A 16,434-nucleotide genomic window follows, 5' to 3' on the forward strand; every position below is an offset into this window, starting at 1 on the left:
CCAACAAGGCTGACACGACATAATGCTGCCCTCCTCATCTCTTTGTTCCTCACATCTGAATATCATCCCTGAAATCTTCATGTCATCTCACCTCCTGTAGTCCTTTTCTTTCCTCAGCTCCCATTGGATTTTCCTGACCCCTCTTTTCTGAGCTCTTCTGCCATTTTTTTTTTTTTTTTGAGGAACCTGAGCAAACAGTGACAGCTAGCTAGCAACCTCACCAATTTCTGGTGAGGCGCCATTTTTTTCAATCCCCTTATAGCAAAGGGTAACATATTCTTTTGTCACCAAAAGTCAATAATTACAAGTGAAAACCACACATGAAAAGAATGCAAACTCGTTCATCTACAGCAGCCACAAGAAACCAAGGATTTCTGATGACATTAGATGAAGCAGTGACTGTAGAACCAAAAAGTATCCGTAGCAGCAAAAACTGCCATCAAGATATGTGAAATACAACCTAAGAACTAGCAAGGGATTCAAATTAAGCCTGTCTATGACTATGGGAATTGTTAGAGGAGGCTTTTAAAATATGGATGGCATATTCAGTAGTTGAAAGTGAGTGTAAAAATTACATGGACATTTCATACTTCCATACATTTTGTAAAATGAAGGACAAATTATTATTACAGAATAAAAAGAAATGAATACTGAGCTGCAGGGATAGAATAAATGCATCTGCAATGCTATAAATTTTGTCTGTAATGTAGGAAACCGAGGACGATGTAATCACTGCCATCAAAAACTGGATGAAATACAGACAAGTTTGAACTGTACTAACCAGAGAATGGCAACAGAGCTTTCAAAGGAAGCATCAAAGCGGTTGAAATATGAATTAATTACCACAATAAACTTGAAGAGACAACAGGTTGCAGAGATTTGTGAGTTGGCAACCATATGCACAACTACATACGCAATCAAAATAGTTCCAACACACCTTTGGTGGTGTTTGGGTTTTGGGGTTAGGGTGTGGGTTAAGAGTTGGGTTGGTATAGGGTTGGGTTAAGAGTTGGGTTGGGTTGGGGTTGGGTTAAGAGTTGGGTTGGGATTTAGGGTTGGGTTAGGGGGTTAGGGTTTGTGTTGGGATTGAGGTAGGGTTGATTTGGGTTAGGGCTGGGTTTGGATTAGGGTTTAAGTCATTTTCAGATGATTTATGTCTATCTTTTAGGGCTCACTGTAGATGTATGCACTTCTTGCTGAGCCCATGTCATATTACAAACATAACTTACTACTAGAACTTTCCACTTTATCCTCTCTTTCATATCTCGTCATGTTTCCTGCACCCATAACCATTTGTTTACTGTGGTAGCCATCCATACCAGAACTTATCTTGCCTCATGTCTTGATGTCTTACCATCTTGTTTATCTCACTTCCAGCAGGAACAAACCTGCTGTCAAAATAATAAAAAAAAAATCACTATGTTCAAATTTGGCAGGGCTTAACTGTAAATAGATAAGTGGGCTTCTATAAAAATCCAAGAAGTAAATTACAGACGGAATTGCAGTTACGATGTGGCGGTGTATGAGTGCACGCAGTGGAATGGGATTAGCTGCTGGTGCTTTTAAATAAAGTAGCAGCTGTGGTTGGTAAACAAGAAGGAAACAGATCAGTTTCCTGCCCTGATGACAGATGCTCGTATCCTCCTGAAGTGCCTCGTTTATGGTTTGCTGAGCAGCAAATCACACTGAGGTCAGACGAATGCTGCTTCACTGCCAGCCGTCTCTTGTTCTGTGTTTCCAAATTCCTCATTGCTCTCATTACCAAATCTTAAATCTTACGTCTGCCGTCTCACTATCTCTGACTCTCCTGAGTCATGTTAATATTTTGGTGTGTTGGAGACTCATCTGTCAATTTTCTTATCTGCTTGTCTCCCGTCTCTATAATTTCTGTCTTTTCCGCATCTAGTTATTGTTAGTGAGGAACAGGCTGGAGAGGAAAAAGAAAAAAGAAGAAGAGATGAGGAGGAGAGGAGAGTAGAAATGGAATGGAAATTGGAGGAAAGGATTCAAGAGAGAGAAGAGAGAAAGGGGAGTGATGGAAGGAAAGAAAAGAGAGACAAGAAAAGTTAAAAGAATAGAAAGGAAGTGAGATGAAGAGGAAAGGGGAGCAAGAAGAAGTGATGTGGTGGTAAGAAAGACGACAAAAGAAGGAGAGGGTCAATGAGGAAAGGAAAAAGTTAGTGAAGGAAAGGAAGGAACTGGATAAGAGGAGAAAAGAATGAAAAGAGTAGGTAAAAGAAGAACAAGGACTAAGGTGATGGGATGACAGGGAAAACAAGAATGTAAAAGAAAGAGGAGTAAAAGATGAGACAGTTAAGGGAAGGGAAGGAAACAGAGGAGATGAAAATAGACGAAGTGAGAAGACAAAATGGGAAAGAAATGAGGGTGGGAAACAGGGGAAAGGGGAAAAGAGGTGAAGTCGGACACAAATAAGATGAGGAAAATGGGGGAGAAGAAAAAAAGGAGACATAGGAGTAGGGAGGAAAAAGAGATCTCTCTTTCTCACACTCACACACTTACTTGAGTCACCGTCACCATGGCGACTGCACACCTCTAGTACCCTTGTAATCAACTTTGAAAATAGAAGTGTCGTGTTGATATGCATGTAACACACACACACGCCACAAACAAACACACATCAGCACAGAAATGTAATTACAATAAACATCTAAATAAGTTTTCAGTCTCTGCGGTGGTGGAGGGAATAAGCTTTGTGAGCTCGTCGTGTCGGAGTTTTAACCCTGAAAGAAAACCAGAATAGGTGAAGAGAAAGCAGGCCGGGATGAAAGGAGCAGGAAGATGCTGTTGGCCTTAAAAACAACAAATCTCTCCTCCTGTTCATTTGCTTTTGAAAGTAGGAGGAGGGAATAAATGAAAACAAACCAGAGGAGGGGAAGATAGGAAGTGAACCGAGGAGAGAAGAAACCGAATGACAAAGATGTCGAAAGTGTGACGCTGTGGGCTAAATGGACGAGCTGCTTCCACCGTGACGCTGAAGTAAAGGAAAAGTACCCAGAAATACACAGATCCTGTTTGTAATGTCTGTACAGATGACTACCACTGCTTACTCTTCAACTTTTACTTCATTTTTAGTACGTAATTTGTTGTTTCTCTGATTGTTCTACACAGAAAACTCAGATTCACTGGAGTCAAATTCCTTGTTTGCGGGTACAAACATTGTCAATAAAGTTGTTTCTGATTCTGGTTTCACTTTGCAACTGAAAACAGATTCAAAATGTGACGATTCCAACACAGTTTTTCCAAAGGAGGATCTTTCTTTTCAATCATTTTCGACTCAGATTTATGAAAGTTTGATCACAGCGGAAATCAAAGTGAGTGAGTAAGTTCACGGTCGATCTAAAAAAAGATATGCATCATATAAGATGTGAGAATGTGAATGTAACATGCAAAGAAACCTCTTTTTAGGCGCTCAAATAAACAGCCTCAACCAGTGAAATCAAGAGACACAAACACCCCATTTAGGAATGTCCGATATTGGCTTTTTTTTTTACCAATAACTGATATGCCGATATCGTCCAACTCTCAATTTTCGATTCCGATATCAACCGATACCAATATATGTGGGCTATTTAACGAATTTTAGGTAACATCACATATCTCCTGTCGTGGAATTAAAACATCATGCCTGATTTTATTGTGATGCAACACTGGATGCATTCTCAAATGCAACAAGACTTTCCAAATGTAAACGATAACCGTGCAAAATTTTTTAAAAAACTACTTCAACTTAAGTTATGAGAAAAATGCCATACTGGATATATATTTTTAACTGTCTTAAAGAACAGTTCACACTCTCCCTCCCTCTATGAGTCTATTATAATGTGGCAACTATATTGTACAATTTTGAAACTGCGAAATCCAGGCTTTATTTTATTGGTTTTCATGATAGACAAAAATCCTAGAACGATATCGGCCGATATTACATTTTTTATGCCAATATCCGGTCAACAATAAAAGTGGACTGGTATTATCGGACATCATTAACCCCATTTCAACCGACACACATTGGGTGCTAGTCCTTGTGGATCCTCTAAGACAGGGGAGTCAAACTCATTTTAGTTCAGGAGCCACATTCAGCCCAATTAGATCTCAAGTGGGTTACACCAGTAAAATCACAGCAAAATAGCCTATAAATAACGACAAATCCAAAATTCTCCTTTTGCTTTAGTGCAACAAAGGACATCAAGAAAATGTTCACACTTAATAAAAATAACTTTTCATCATGAACAACCTGAAATTTCTCAAGAAAAGTGAGTGCAATTTCAACAAGAAAAGCACTCAGAGAGGCAGCACTCCGCCAAGGCTGCTCAGTTGTTGGATCATTTCCGACGGATAAATCCGGATAAGTCCTCAGCGGTGGATTTGTAGTAGGATCACAATCATGACTTATTCAGAAATCTTTAACAAATCTGTGGATCCAGACTATCAGCTGCATCACTGCCAAAATCTAATCACTTGGTCCTTGAGTCATTTCTGACCTTCCCTGAAAATTTCATCCAAATCCATTAGTCCGTTTTTGAGTAATATTGCAAACAGACAGACAGACAGACAAACGTACACTATCATTACATAACTCCCCCACGTACCTTGGTAGAATAATAAATGACATATTATTATTATTTAACCTACATAAGACAGCACAAATGATGGTTATGGAGTCGTCTTGCTTGTGTTGTTATCTGGTTGTTTTCCGGTTCTTTGCAGGAATCACGGCTCCGCACCATGGAAAATAACCCGCTAGCAGCTAGCCAGGCTCCCTTAGCCGGTGCGGACCGCAATAGCTTAGCTTGTGTAGCATCTGTTAGCCGTCCCTTAGCAGCGCCCGAACAGCCGGGTGGATGGGTGACAGTTCGTAGGAAAAACAGTCCTAAACTCAAGCCTGCTGTCCCGGCTCACCACAAACTGCTTCATGTTTCTAATCGTTTTTCCCCGCTCAGCGACACACCCGCTGAGAAACCAACTCTGATCATTGGCAGCTCCATAGTCAGAAACGTGAAGCTAGCGACACCAGCGACCATAGTTAAATGCCTCCCAGGGGCCAGAGCGGGCGACATAGAAGCAAATTTGAAACTGCTGGCTAAAGATAATCGTAAATATAGTAAGATTGTTATTCACGTCGGCGGTAACGACACCCGGTTACGCCAATCGGAGGTCACCAAAATTAGCGTGGCATCGGTGTGTACTTTCGCCAAAACCATGTCGGACTCCGTAGTTTTCTCTGGACCCTTGCCTGATCTGACCAGCGATGACATGTTTAGCCGCATGTCGTCGTTTCGCCGCTGGTTGTCTATGTGGTGTCCATCAAACGACGTGGGCTTTATTGATAATTGGAGCTCTTTTTGGGGAAAACCTGGTCTGATTAGGAGAGACGGCATCCATCCCACTTTGGCTGGTGCAGCTCTCATTTCTAGGAATATGGCTGATTTTATTAGTACTCCTAAAGCATGACAACCCAGAGTTAAGACCAGGATGCAGAGCTGTAGTCTTACACACCTCTCTGCAGTTTCCTCACAGCTGTCACCCTCCAGTAATTCAGTTAATTCAGTTAATTTTATTGAGACTGTGTCTGTCCCCCGACCACCAAAATTCAATAAATTAATCAAATCAAAAATATACAAAAGAAATAGTAACCACAAAAATTTAATAAAAATTAATACCTCTATTTCAACAGAGCAAAGAGACAGGAAAATTAAATGTGGTCTGTTAAATATTAGATCTCTCTTGTCTAAATCTCTGCTAGTAAATGAGTTGATAACTGATCACCAGATTGATTTGTTCTGTTTGACTGAAACCTGGTTGCAGCAGGAAGAATTTGTTAGCCTAAACGAATCAACTCCCCCTAGTCATATTAACTGTCATATTCCTCGAATCACAGGCCGAGGAGGAGGAGTAGCAGCAATCTACCATTCTAGTTTAAAATTGAACCAGAGGCCTAAACCTGATTACAGCTCATTTGAAAATCTCACTCTTAGTCTCTCTCATCCAAATTTGAAAGCTCAGAAACCAGTTTTATTTGTTGTTATATATCGTCCTCCTGCTCCTTATTCTGAGTTTTTATCTCAATTCTCAGACTTTTTATCTGAATTAGTGCTCAGTTCAGACAAAGTTATTATTGTGGGTGACTTTAACATTCATGTTGACGTAGACAGCGACAGCCTTACAACAGCTTTTAATTCATTATTAGACTCAATTGGGTTTTCTCAACATGTAAATAAACCAACTCATAGTTTTAATCACACTCTTGACCTTGTCCTGACTTATGGCTTAGAAATTGAAGAGTTAACAGTATTTCCCCAGAACCCTCTTCTTTCTGACCATTTTATGATAACATTTCAATTTAAAGTAAAGGATTGTTTAGCAGCTGAGAACAAATATCATTACAGTAGGTGTTTGTCTGACAATTCAGTATCTAAATTTAAGGAAATAATACCCTCACTGTTTACTTCAGCAACATTTACTGATAAATCAGAAGGCAAATATTATTATTTTACCCCCACAGAAGTGGATTATTATGTTAATAATGCTTCAGCCTCACTGCGTACAACTCTTGATAGTGTTGCACCTGTAAAAAAGAAAGTTATATCTCAGAGAAGACTTGCTCCTTGGTATAATTCCCAGCTGCGGACTTTAAAGCAGGCATCCCGAAAGCTGGAAAGAAAGTGGTATTCCACTAATTCAGAGGTAGTGTATGTGGCTTGGAAAAATAGTCTAGTAATCTATAAAAAAGCTCTTCATAATGCCAGGACAACTTATTATTCATCTTTAATAGATGAGAACAAGAACAACCCTAGGTTTCTCTTTAGCACTGTAGCCAGGCTGACAAAGAGTCAGAGCTCTGTTGAACCTTGTATTCCTTTAGTTTTAACCAGTAACGACTTCATGAGCTTCTTTACGCATAAAATAGTTCTGATTAGAGATAAAATTAATCTGGCCCTTCCTACAAATGTCACAGATGCTTTTGAATTGGCTGTTAGACCTGATGAATCTTTAGAATTCTTCACTCCTATATGTCTCTCTGAACTAATTTCAACAGTTTCTACATCCAAACCATCAACATGTCTTTTAGATCCTATCCCAACTAGACTCTTCAAGGAGATTTTACCTTTAATTAATTCTTCAATGTTAGATCTGATTAATCTCTCTCTAGTAACAGGCTATGTACCACAGGCTTTTAAGGTTGCTGTCATCAAACCTTTGCTTAAAAAGCCCACTTTAGATTCAGATGTGTTAGCTAACTATAGACCGATATCCAACCTACCATTTCTCTCTAAAATTCTGGAAAGAACAGTTGCAAATCAATTGTGTGAACACCTACAGAGGAATAATTTGTTTGAAATGTTTCAGTCAGGCTTCAGAGTGCATCATAGCACAGAAACAGCTCTAGTGAAAGTTACTAATGACCTTCTCATAGCATCAGATAATGGACTAGTCTCTATACTTGTTTTGTTAGATCTTAGTGCAGCGTTTGACACAATCGACCACAACATTTTATTACAGCGTCTAGAATATTCAATTGGCATTAAAGGGACAGCACTGGATTGGTTTAAATCCTACTTATCAGATAGGTTCCAGTTTGTGCATGTCAACAATAACTCTTCTGAGCAGACTAAAGTTAATCACGGAGTTCCTCAGGGTTCTGTCTTAGGACCGATACTTTTCACATTATACATGCTTCCTTTAGGCAATATTATTAGGAAGCATTGTATTAACTTCCATTGTTATGCAGATGACACACAATTGTATTTATCTATGAAGCCAGATGAAACTGATCAGTTAGCTAGACTGCAAGATTGTCTTAAGGACATTAAAACCTGGATGACTTTTAACTTCCTACTGCTAAATTCAGACAAAACTGAAGTCATTGTATTTGGCCCCAAACATCTTAGAAACTCGCTTTCAAAGCAAATAGTTACTCTGGATGGCATCACATTGGCCTCCAGTACTACTGTGAGGAATCTTGGAGTTATTTTTGACCAGAACATGTCCTTTAACTCACACATAAAGCAAGTCTGTAGGACTTCCTTTTTTCACCTGCGTAATATTGTAAAAATCAGGAACATTCTGTCTCAGAGTGATGCAGAAAAATTAGTTCATGCTTTTGTTACTTCCAGGCTTGACTATTGCAATTCCTTATTATCGGGTTGTCCAAATAGCTCTCTCAAACATCTACAGTTGATCCAAAACGCTGCTGCGAGAGTACTGACAGGAGTTAGCAAAAGAGATCATATTTCCCCTATACTTGCTTCTCTTCACTGGCTTCCTGTTAAATCCAGAATAGAATTTAAAATCCTTCTTCTGACATATAAAGCTCTTAATAACCAATCTCCATCATATCTTAAAGATCTGATAGTACCTTATTATCCTAGTAGAACTCTTCGCTCTCAAACTGCAGGCTTACTTGTTGTTCCTAGAATTTCTAAAAGTAGAATGGGAGGCAGAGCCTTCAGTTATCAGGCGCCTCTCCTGTGGAACCTGCTCCCAGTTTGGGTTCGGGAGGCAGACACCCTCTCTATTTTTAAGACCAGGCTTAAAGCGTTCCTTTTTGACAAATCTTATAGTTGGGGCTGACTGGGTGACCCACAGAGGTTCGGCTTGTGTCTTCATTGTACAGCTGACTCCCTCTTGGACGTCCCTTCGTTCTGCCTCTAGTCATGCTGCTATAGGCCTATAGGCTGCTGGGGGACTTTTCTTGACGCACTGAGCCCTTCTCTATCTACCTTTACATTTAATATGTATACCGTTATTGCAGTACATTCACTCTGTTTCCCCCTGTGCTATTTCTCCGAGTGTCCCTGGTCCCAGAGCTGGATGCTTCAGATCTGCGGTTGATGTTCCACCAGCTGGTCCAGTCTCCACCATGTCCACTGTGGGATGCTGCTACTGACCTTCCACCAGCCCTCTGCTTCCAATTCCCTTTTTCCACGAGTCAACTCTGCATCGCCTTCAATATACTGTTATGCTAACTTACATACTGTTTGAATTTTACTGCTAGCTATATATGGAGTATGTTTAATGTCAGAGCCGTACATCATCAGAGTAAATTATGAGTCAGTTTTCAATGTTAGCTTATACTTTGTCTGTGTCACATATCCTGTCATGCATGTATTCAAATGTGTGTTGTGTTTTCCTTGCTTTCTCACCCCTCCTTCTTCTCCCATCCCTCCCCCTTGCCCTCTTCTGTCCTTCTCAACCCGCCCGGCCAGCAGGCAGATGGGTCCCCCCTATTTAGAGCCGGGTTCTGCTCGAGGTTTCTTCCCTGTTAAAAGGGTGTTTTTCCTTGCCACTGTCGCCTTTGGGCTTGCTCTGGGGGTCAGGCATATGGGTTCTGTAAAGCGTCTTGAGACGATTTGACTGTAATTGACGCTATATAAATAAAATTGAATTGAATTGAATTGAATTGAATTGTTCCACCTGACAACCTTCTTTGTAGATCTCTGTTTTCAAGAGATTCTAGAAGGAACCAGAACAGATCTGAAAGAGAACTTCAAAGCTCTACAGATTTGTTCCAGTTTTGACCCACAGGTTGGTTCCAGCAGGTCTATTTTAATTTATTTATTCTTAATTTATGTCTTCTGATGTCATAGAGGGGCGGAGTCTTGGTCACGTGATTTAGAGGAGGGGCTGCAGTTTTGGTTCTCGCAGCTTCGTGTTGGTTTGTTTTTGCTTTCTTGTTGCTCTGTTTTGTCCTGAAGGCTCAGGTGTGACACTTTTGTGATGTCAGCAGGTGATGGTCAGCTGATTAAATGTAAACAAACATCTGGATCTGGAGTAACGTAAAGATCTTTTGGGGTTTTCTTCTCAATGATTGCTGAATCTAAAGCGCTTCACTTTTCATGTTGATGATATCCTTGAATATTTTCTCTCCTTCTTTTAATCCCTCGCCAGCAGAGAGCAGGTTTGAAGCCAGCTACAATTTTCAAGCAGGAAAACGAACATTTTGCCACTCTGCAAACACAAACAGCTCGTAAGACGGACAAAAAATGTCATCACAGTTTTTCAAAAGAAGAATAACATAAAACAGAGCTTCAGAACCCAGTCATGTATTCATCTCATCTCATTATCCTCTCAGTGTTTTAATATTGGCGGGTGGCATTTATCATTGGTTTGGCTGTGCACACAGAGCCGTTCACAAATGCCAACTGACAATATTAAAACTCTGAACAATAAATGCTGACCGAATCTGTTCTGGAGAAGTTCTCTCTCTCAAAAATCATGTTCCTATACAAGTAAACTGCATTATTCATTAGATTCTGAGGGAAACATTTTCTGCTGGATTCCATTTCACATTTCAAATCAACCTTTAAAGCTTTGATGTTTCACCTTTTCAACCTGCCGATCATATATTAGATGGAATCCTTGTAACCTGAGAAATAGAGGAGAGGCTTTAAATGTGTTATGATTGGTTTGAGCCAAAACTGTGCTAGTTTACTAAACCTGATGGTGTAGTTTTGGTTACCAAACAAAAAGCAAAAACTAGCTGAAAACTGTAAGCCATGAATACACTACCGTTTAGACGTTTGGGGTCACCGAGACAATTTCATGTTTTCAATGGAAATCTCACACTTTTATCCACGTGCTAACATAACTGCACAAGGGTTTTCTAATCACCAATTAGCCTTTAAGCACCATTAGCTAACACAATCTAGCATTAGAAATTATCCAAGGAACAATTGATTAAATTGTGGGGGTGTTTTAGCCTAGCCACGCTAGACCCAGGTCTGAAGACACAAGGGTCTAGGAACTCTCGACAGGGAGGGAGGCGGGCTAAAAGGTTGTCTTTCAAATCACTCTGCAGCAAATGGGTAGGTATACAACCAATCAGCGCAATGAATAGGTTGACGTAGTTCCTAGAGCGCCGGAAATCAGAGGATGTGGGAGTTCGGTGAAGCCTTATTTATACAGTCAATGGGTGAAGCTCAAGTATATTACAGACATGTTAACAGAAAGATTATTCAGAGTCGGTGCTAATGGAGCTCAACGATTATTGTGCGCAGCTATCTTCTTGTCTATCCTTGTTTCTATGGTCGTTTCCAGTTGTTTCTGTCAGAATCGTCGCGCCTCTGTCGTCACTTAGTTACGCCCGCCTTCTGACTCTACACTTCATGGTGATTCGTCGACCAGTTTTAGGAGAATCCAACCTCGAGGCTTACCAAGGGTAACTCGACTCACCCTGGCAGAGAATTAAATTCGTTGCCGTGGGTTGTCTAGCGCGGCTACGCTTGGGGTGTTTCTGAGTCCCATCAATTCCCGCTACATATTTAGGTCACGTGATTCCGTATCCGTACATAATGTACACATGCAGAACACACGCCTATGATCAGCGCAAGGTCATTTTGTTTGTGTATACATCTAAATTAAATAGACACGTCTGTGTTGCCGTGATTTCTGACACAAATTTTTTCAAGATTTCAGCTGTCGGATATGATAAAACAACTGAGCAGCCTTGGAGGAGTACTGCGCTCAAAGTGCTTTTTTTGTATTGAAAATGTTGAAACAAGACTGTTCAGAACACTGGTTGTGTTGTTCTGTTCAGGATTAGTGACATTTATTTGTCTTATATTCTTGTTCTTCTTCTTTTATTTAGCAACAAACAGAATTTCCACTGAATAGTTGGGTTTTAGACCGTGAAGCCGACAAAAAGGTATGTCTTCATTTACCTTTTTACTGCAGCTTTCTATTCGATGCTCAATCTATTCTCTTATCCTTCAATGCACTTTTTATGATCTTAATGTCTACTTTTATGTTTTATGTCTGCCTTTAAATAATTTTTCTGAATGTATTTCTTTGCCATTGTAAAGCACATTGAATTGCCTTGGGTATGAATCATCCTCTACAAATAAACTTGCCTTCATTTGCCGAGCTGGTGCCATCAAACCCCTCCAATACTTAAAGAACGCTGTTCCGCACTAAACCAGTACCCAATAATTTGCTCTTAACAGGCCTGAATATGTATTTATTCAAATCAACACTGAGGCAATAATGTCATCATGAGGTGTAACAGAAAACAACTTTGCAAAAAGCTTTTCAGCATTTCTGATAGGACACTGCTGAATACAAAAAAATGGAAAAGTCATGCACAAGGCCCGAGGTATACTTCCAGGAGATATACATCCAAAGAGATGATACGGTTCCACAGAATGCTACGAGGAGTAAGAAGCAGAGAGCTCACCTTAGCCAACTGTGAGTTCACCCATTTTGTGAAAGTCTTCTTCTGAACGTCTTCTCTTTCGTCTGCCAGGAAAAAAGAAACCCAGAGTCAGTAAAAAGGAACTCTCAGTGTGTTTGTCTGTGATTCAGTGAGGCACTCTGAAGCACATGTGAGATGTAAAGCAGCGGTTTAACAGGAACATGAAGAAAGCACGCGGACTCTTTCGTTAAATATCAAGAGAGTGCCAGTTTCTCTGTCTAAACACACACACCAAACATAAGTGGTGCTTAGCGTGATAAGAGACTCCTCTAATGTTGCTCAGGGTTAATTGCTTCCTCATCATATCAATCAGAGTAGCGCTTCCAGGCCGTCACCATCACCAGACTGACTGGAGCAAGTCCAAGCACTCCTTTATGCTGTTTTAAATAAGCGTGATCCCGGTCATTGTGAAGCTGTTTATTAACCTGAAACCATCAGTGTTTTGTCAAAAGAAGAATTAGAAAAACTCAGTCCGAATCCGAATGTTCACTCCGAATGGGTTTCATTTAGCGAGAGTGGTGTTATTATTCTTATCCAAGTCATATTTCACCATGAACTCATTCTAAAAAGCAGTTATTGCTTTGCAGAATAATCTAATCAGGCGTGCTGAAGTCCAGAGTTTGCAGCTGAGACTTTTTCGACATAGAAAAGAAAACATATTAGGAGTAGTTCTAAAACTACCAAATTCAATGACGAACAATAAACGAACAAAAGCAAAGAGAGCAGAGTGTGGCCTTCTGTGACGGCCGTGAGAACGAAGCAGAAGAAAAGGGGAGAACAAGCTTATCTTGCAAAATTAAAAACTGTCAGGGAGATTTAGTGTCAGTCAAAGAACTCGGATATATAAGCAGCAGGAAGTGGCACAGTCTACTATTAAAGCACTTTCTATTTCTATATATTATTATTATTCAATTGGCATCATGTGTCTGGTTTGTGTATGTATCTGATGGTTGTATTTAAGTTTCCCACAAACACAACAGTCATAGCAAGTGATGGAGACATTAGTCAGGATAGAAAACTATTTTTGTGAAACTAGCCCAAACCAAGAAACATGTCACCAGGATCAAAACTGATGTCCGCTTTTGGTAGGTTGGTTGGTTGGTAGGTAGGTAGGTAGGTTGGTAGGTTGGTAGGTAGGTTGGTAGGTAGGTTGGTAGGTTGGTAGGTAGGTAGGTAGGTTGGTAGGTAGGTTGGTAGGTAGGTTGGTAGGTTGGTTGGCAGGTTGACTGGTTGGTTGGTAGGTTGGTTGTTTTTTTGTTTTTTTTGGTCAAGTCAGACTTTTTTCTTCTGGATAACAACATGGCAAAGTAAAAATCCCATGCAGCCCTTTTGGTAAAGACATCCAGCATCACACATGCAACTTTCACCACCACTGTCAGCTTCCACTCGTTTCAAGAAGTTGGTCCAAAACAACTCTTTCTCAAACAGCAAAGTCACAATTATGTCTACATACAAGTATTTATCTTATCCTGACACAGTGGCATCATATTAGACAAAAACCCTGTAGTCTGGACCCAGCAGTACAGTTGGTGTTCAATCAGAGCTGTCTAAAACTAAATCTTAACTGTCATCAAGTTGTAGACTCACTTCTACAGCTGAATGGCCGAGCATTTTCCAGTGTAACTGGTCTCCAAAAGGCTCAAAGTTCTAGATTGTTCTTAGCCAATTGAAGTGCATTTCAAATGGATTTAAATCAGTGATTAAAAAAAAAAAAAAAAACACAGCTGGAGCTTTCTTTTACCACTAATCAGCATTCATTTAGGAATTTGTTTCTCCAAAAAACAGAGCTGCAACTTTTGATTTTTGTCATTCATAATGATGTGGACCCAGAAAAGTAAAGGAGGCATTCACTGAGATACTTGTTTTGTTGTTGTTGTAGAAGAAGAATGCAGTCCAGTGTGTGATGGGCATTACAATGGAAATAATGACATGATGACTTAGAATAATGCCTCTCTTCCGCCTCTCTCATTTGACTGGAAATGGGGTCACTTCCCATTATTATGGGTAATAAATTACACTCATCCTTAAACAGAGCATCAGGTTAAATATTATACCAGCCCAGCTAACAGGACTCTTTCAGTGTGTGTGTGTGTGTGTGTGTGTGTTGACACCGGCCAGGCATTGACTAATGGAGCCACTAATGAAGCTTCTCCTTTAATTAAAAGGTCCCACGTCTGGCGGTGTACTGCAGTGAGACGCTGGATACACAAGAATTACACGCCAACGTGCAGCTTCAAACACAACCACGCAAGTTCAAACGGCAGGCCGAGCAGCAAGTATGAATGAAAGGGAAGCACCCTTATCTAAAGCAGGTAATCCGTCCACATCTACGCTTGTAAAGACCATGTATATCATGGCAGTCTTGAGTTTTTCAAGGACTCTTAGAGCTCTTCATTTTCAGGCTCCAATGACTGAAACAGTATGGAGAATATTTGATTTGAATTGTGGAAAGGATGAGTGTGTTCAGCTGTTGGTGGTCCTTTGATGAGTCAAAGGTTTAGAACAAGTTTTGGTTGATTTTTTTTTTTACTTCATTAGTTTATTTGTTCTAAGTTTTCATTTCAGAGCACATTAAGACATTAACATTGCAGAATTTCCAATAAAAACTGGAAGAATTGGGGCAGATTACCCACAAATTCTCAATTCTTTCAGTTTCCTCATGCAGACATGCCCTCGGATCCGTCTCGATTGCATGAACAATGACTCCATCAACTTGCTAATGCAATGGATGTAAGATGCTAAGTGGCCAAATAAGACGTCTTCGGTTGTCTTCGTGAAATTGTGAGGAGGGAACATGAACGGTTTGTTTTTTCTGGCATCTTTCTGCTGATGAAGTTTTACACGCTTCAGGTGTTCTGCTGTCAGACGGGACTTCAGCTCAGCTGGCTTCATGACTTTGTTAGCCAGCAGCTGAAGACAGATGAGACACTGTGGCCTCCCATAGCTACTATCAATGAAAGCCCTGCTAATCATGTCGTGTTTTTTTATTCTGCCGATTTTGGGTTGTGGATTGAAGAATTTTCCTTTCTGAGCAGTGCTGTGACAGTCAGCTGGCTGTTTCATGTTGACCATGAGAACTCTCACTTTTATCCATGTGCTAACATAACTGAACAAGGGTTTTCTAATCATCAATGAGCCGATTAGCTAACACAATGTAGCATTAGAACACAGGAGTGATGGTTGCTGGAAATGTTCCTCTGTACCCCTATGGAGATATTCCATTAAACATTTCCAACTAGAATAGTCATTTACCACATTAACAATGTCTACGCTGGATTTAGCATTCATTTAATGTTATCTTCATTGGAAAAAACTGCTTTTCCTTCAAAAATAAAGGCATTTCAAAGTGACAACAAACTTTTGAACAGTAGCATAATTGTTAAATATCTATAATATTTGGAGCTTTATTTTTCTATCCAGTGTTGCTAACACCTGTGGGCTCTTAGAAAATGACGGACATGTTGATCCCAAAATCTCAAATTGGGGAAATTCAACGTTTGTTTCTTCCATACTTTGAATAAACAAGATGCCGTGTTAAGCTAAATTGTTCTTTAGAGAATGATAAAGTGTTCCAAATCTTACCAAGTCTAGTTGTCTTATTTTTAGTCAAAATGTCTCATCCCACTTGATTTAAGATAAATTCACTTAACGAGAGACATTTCAGCAGATGGAGGGACTTGTTTTAAGACAATGCATCTTAAATATCTTAAGTCAAACAATCTTGAGATTATCTTTTTCTAACCCTCGTGTCGTCCTGCGGGTCAAATTGACCCATTTTAAATTTTAAAAATGTGGAAAATATAGATATTTTCACTCTGAAAACTTCCACATTTTCAAATTTTTGGGGAAATTTTCGAACTTTTTTTTGGTGGAAAAAAGAAATGTTAAAAAAATATTTCTTTAAGAACATTCACATAAAAATCAACCAAAATCCAGCAAAATTCGCTGGATTTTGGTTGATTTTTATGTGAATGTTCTTAAAGAAAATATTAGAACTTTTAATGATATATATGGAATCACTTAAAATATTTTTAGGATTTTTTGGAAGATTTTTATTCATTTTTTGAAAATATTTACAATTTTTTGAGTTTTTAAAATTTTTATTTCTTGCCAAACTTGGGGATTTTTAAAAAATAAAACGAAGAAATTTTCTTCCCGAAGATTTTGTAAATTTTTATGAATTTGGAGAATTTTTTACAGTGTTTTTGGAAATTTTTTTTTTTTCA

The 16,434-nt window shown here is 39.5% G+C and overlaps 1 protein-coding gene across 1 annotated transcript in view; it reads right to left on the reverse strand.

Annotated features, from left to right (window-relative positions):
• The window catches only part of LOC110960948 (dystrophin-like), a 221,941-nt gene extending 209,692 nt beyond the window's left edge, over window positions 1-12,249 (reverse strand). Inside the window, 1 exon segment of the mRNA XM_051943268.1 lies at window positions 12,191-12,249. The gene's annotated coding sequence lies outside the window, so the exon portion shown is untranslated.
• Between the last annotated feature and the right edge of the window lie 4,185 nt (window positions 12,250-16,434).

The sequence above is a fragment of the Acanthochromis polyacanthus genome, chromosome 22 (assembly GCF_021347895.1).
Source record: "Acanthochromis polyacanthus isolate Apoly-LR-REF ecotype Palm Island chromosome 22, KAUST_Apoly_ChrSc, whole genome shotgun sequence".
NCBI classification, from domain to species: domain Eukaryota; kingdom Metazoa; phylum Chordata; class Actinopteri; family Pomacentridae; genus Acanthochromis; species Acanthochromis polyacanthus.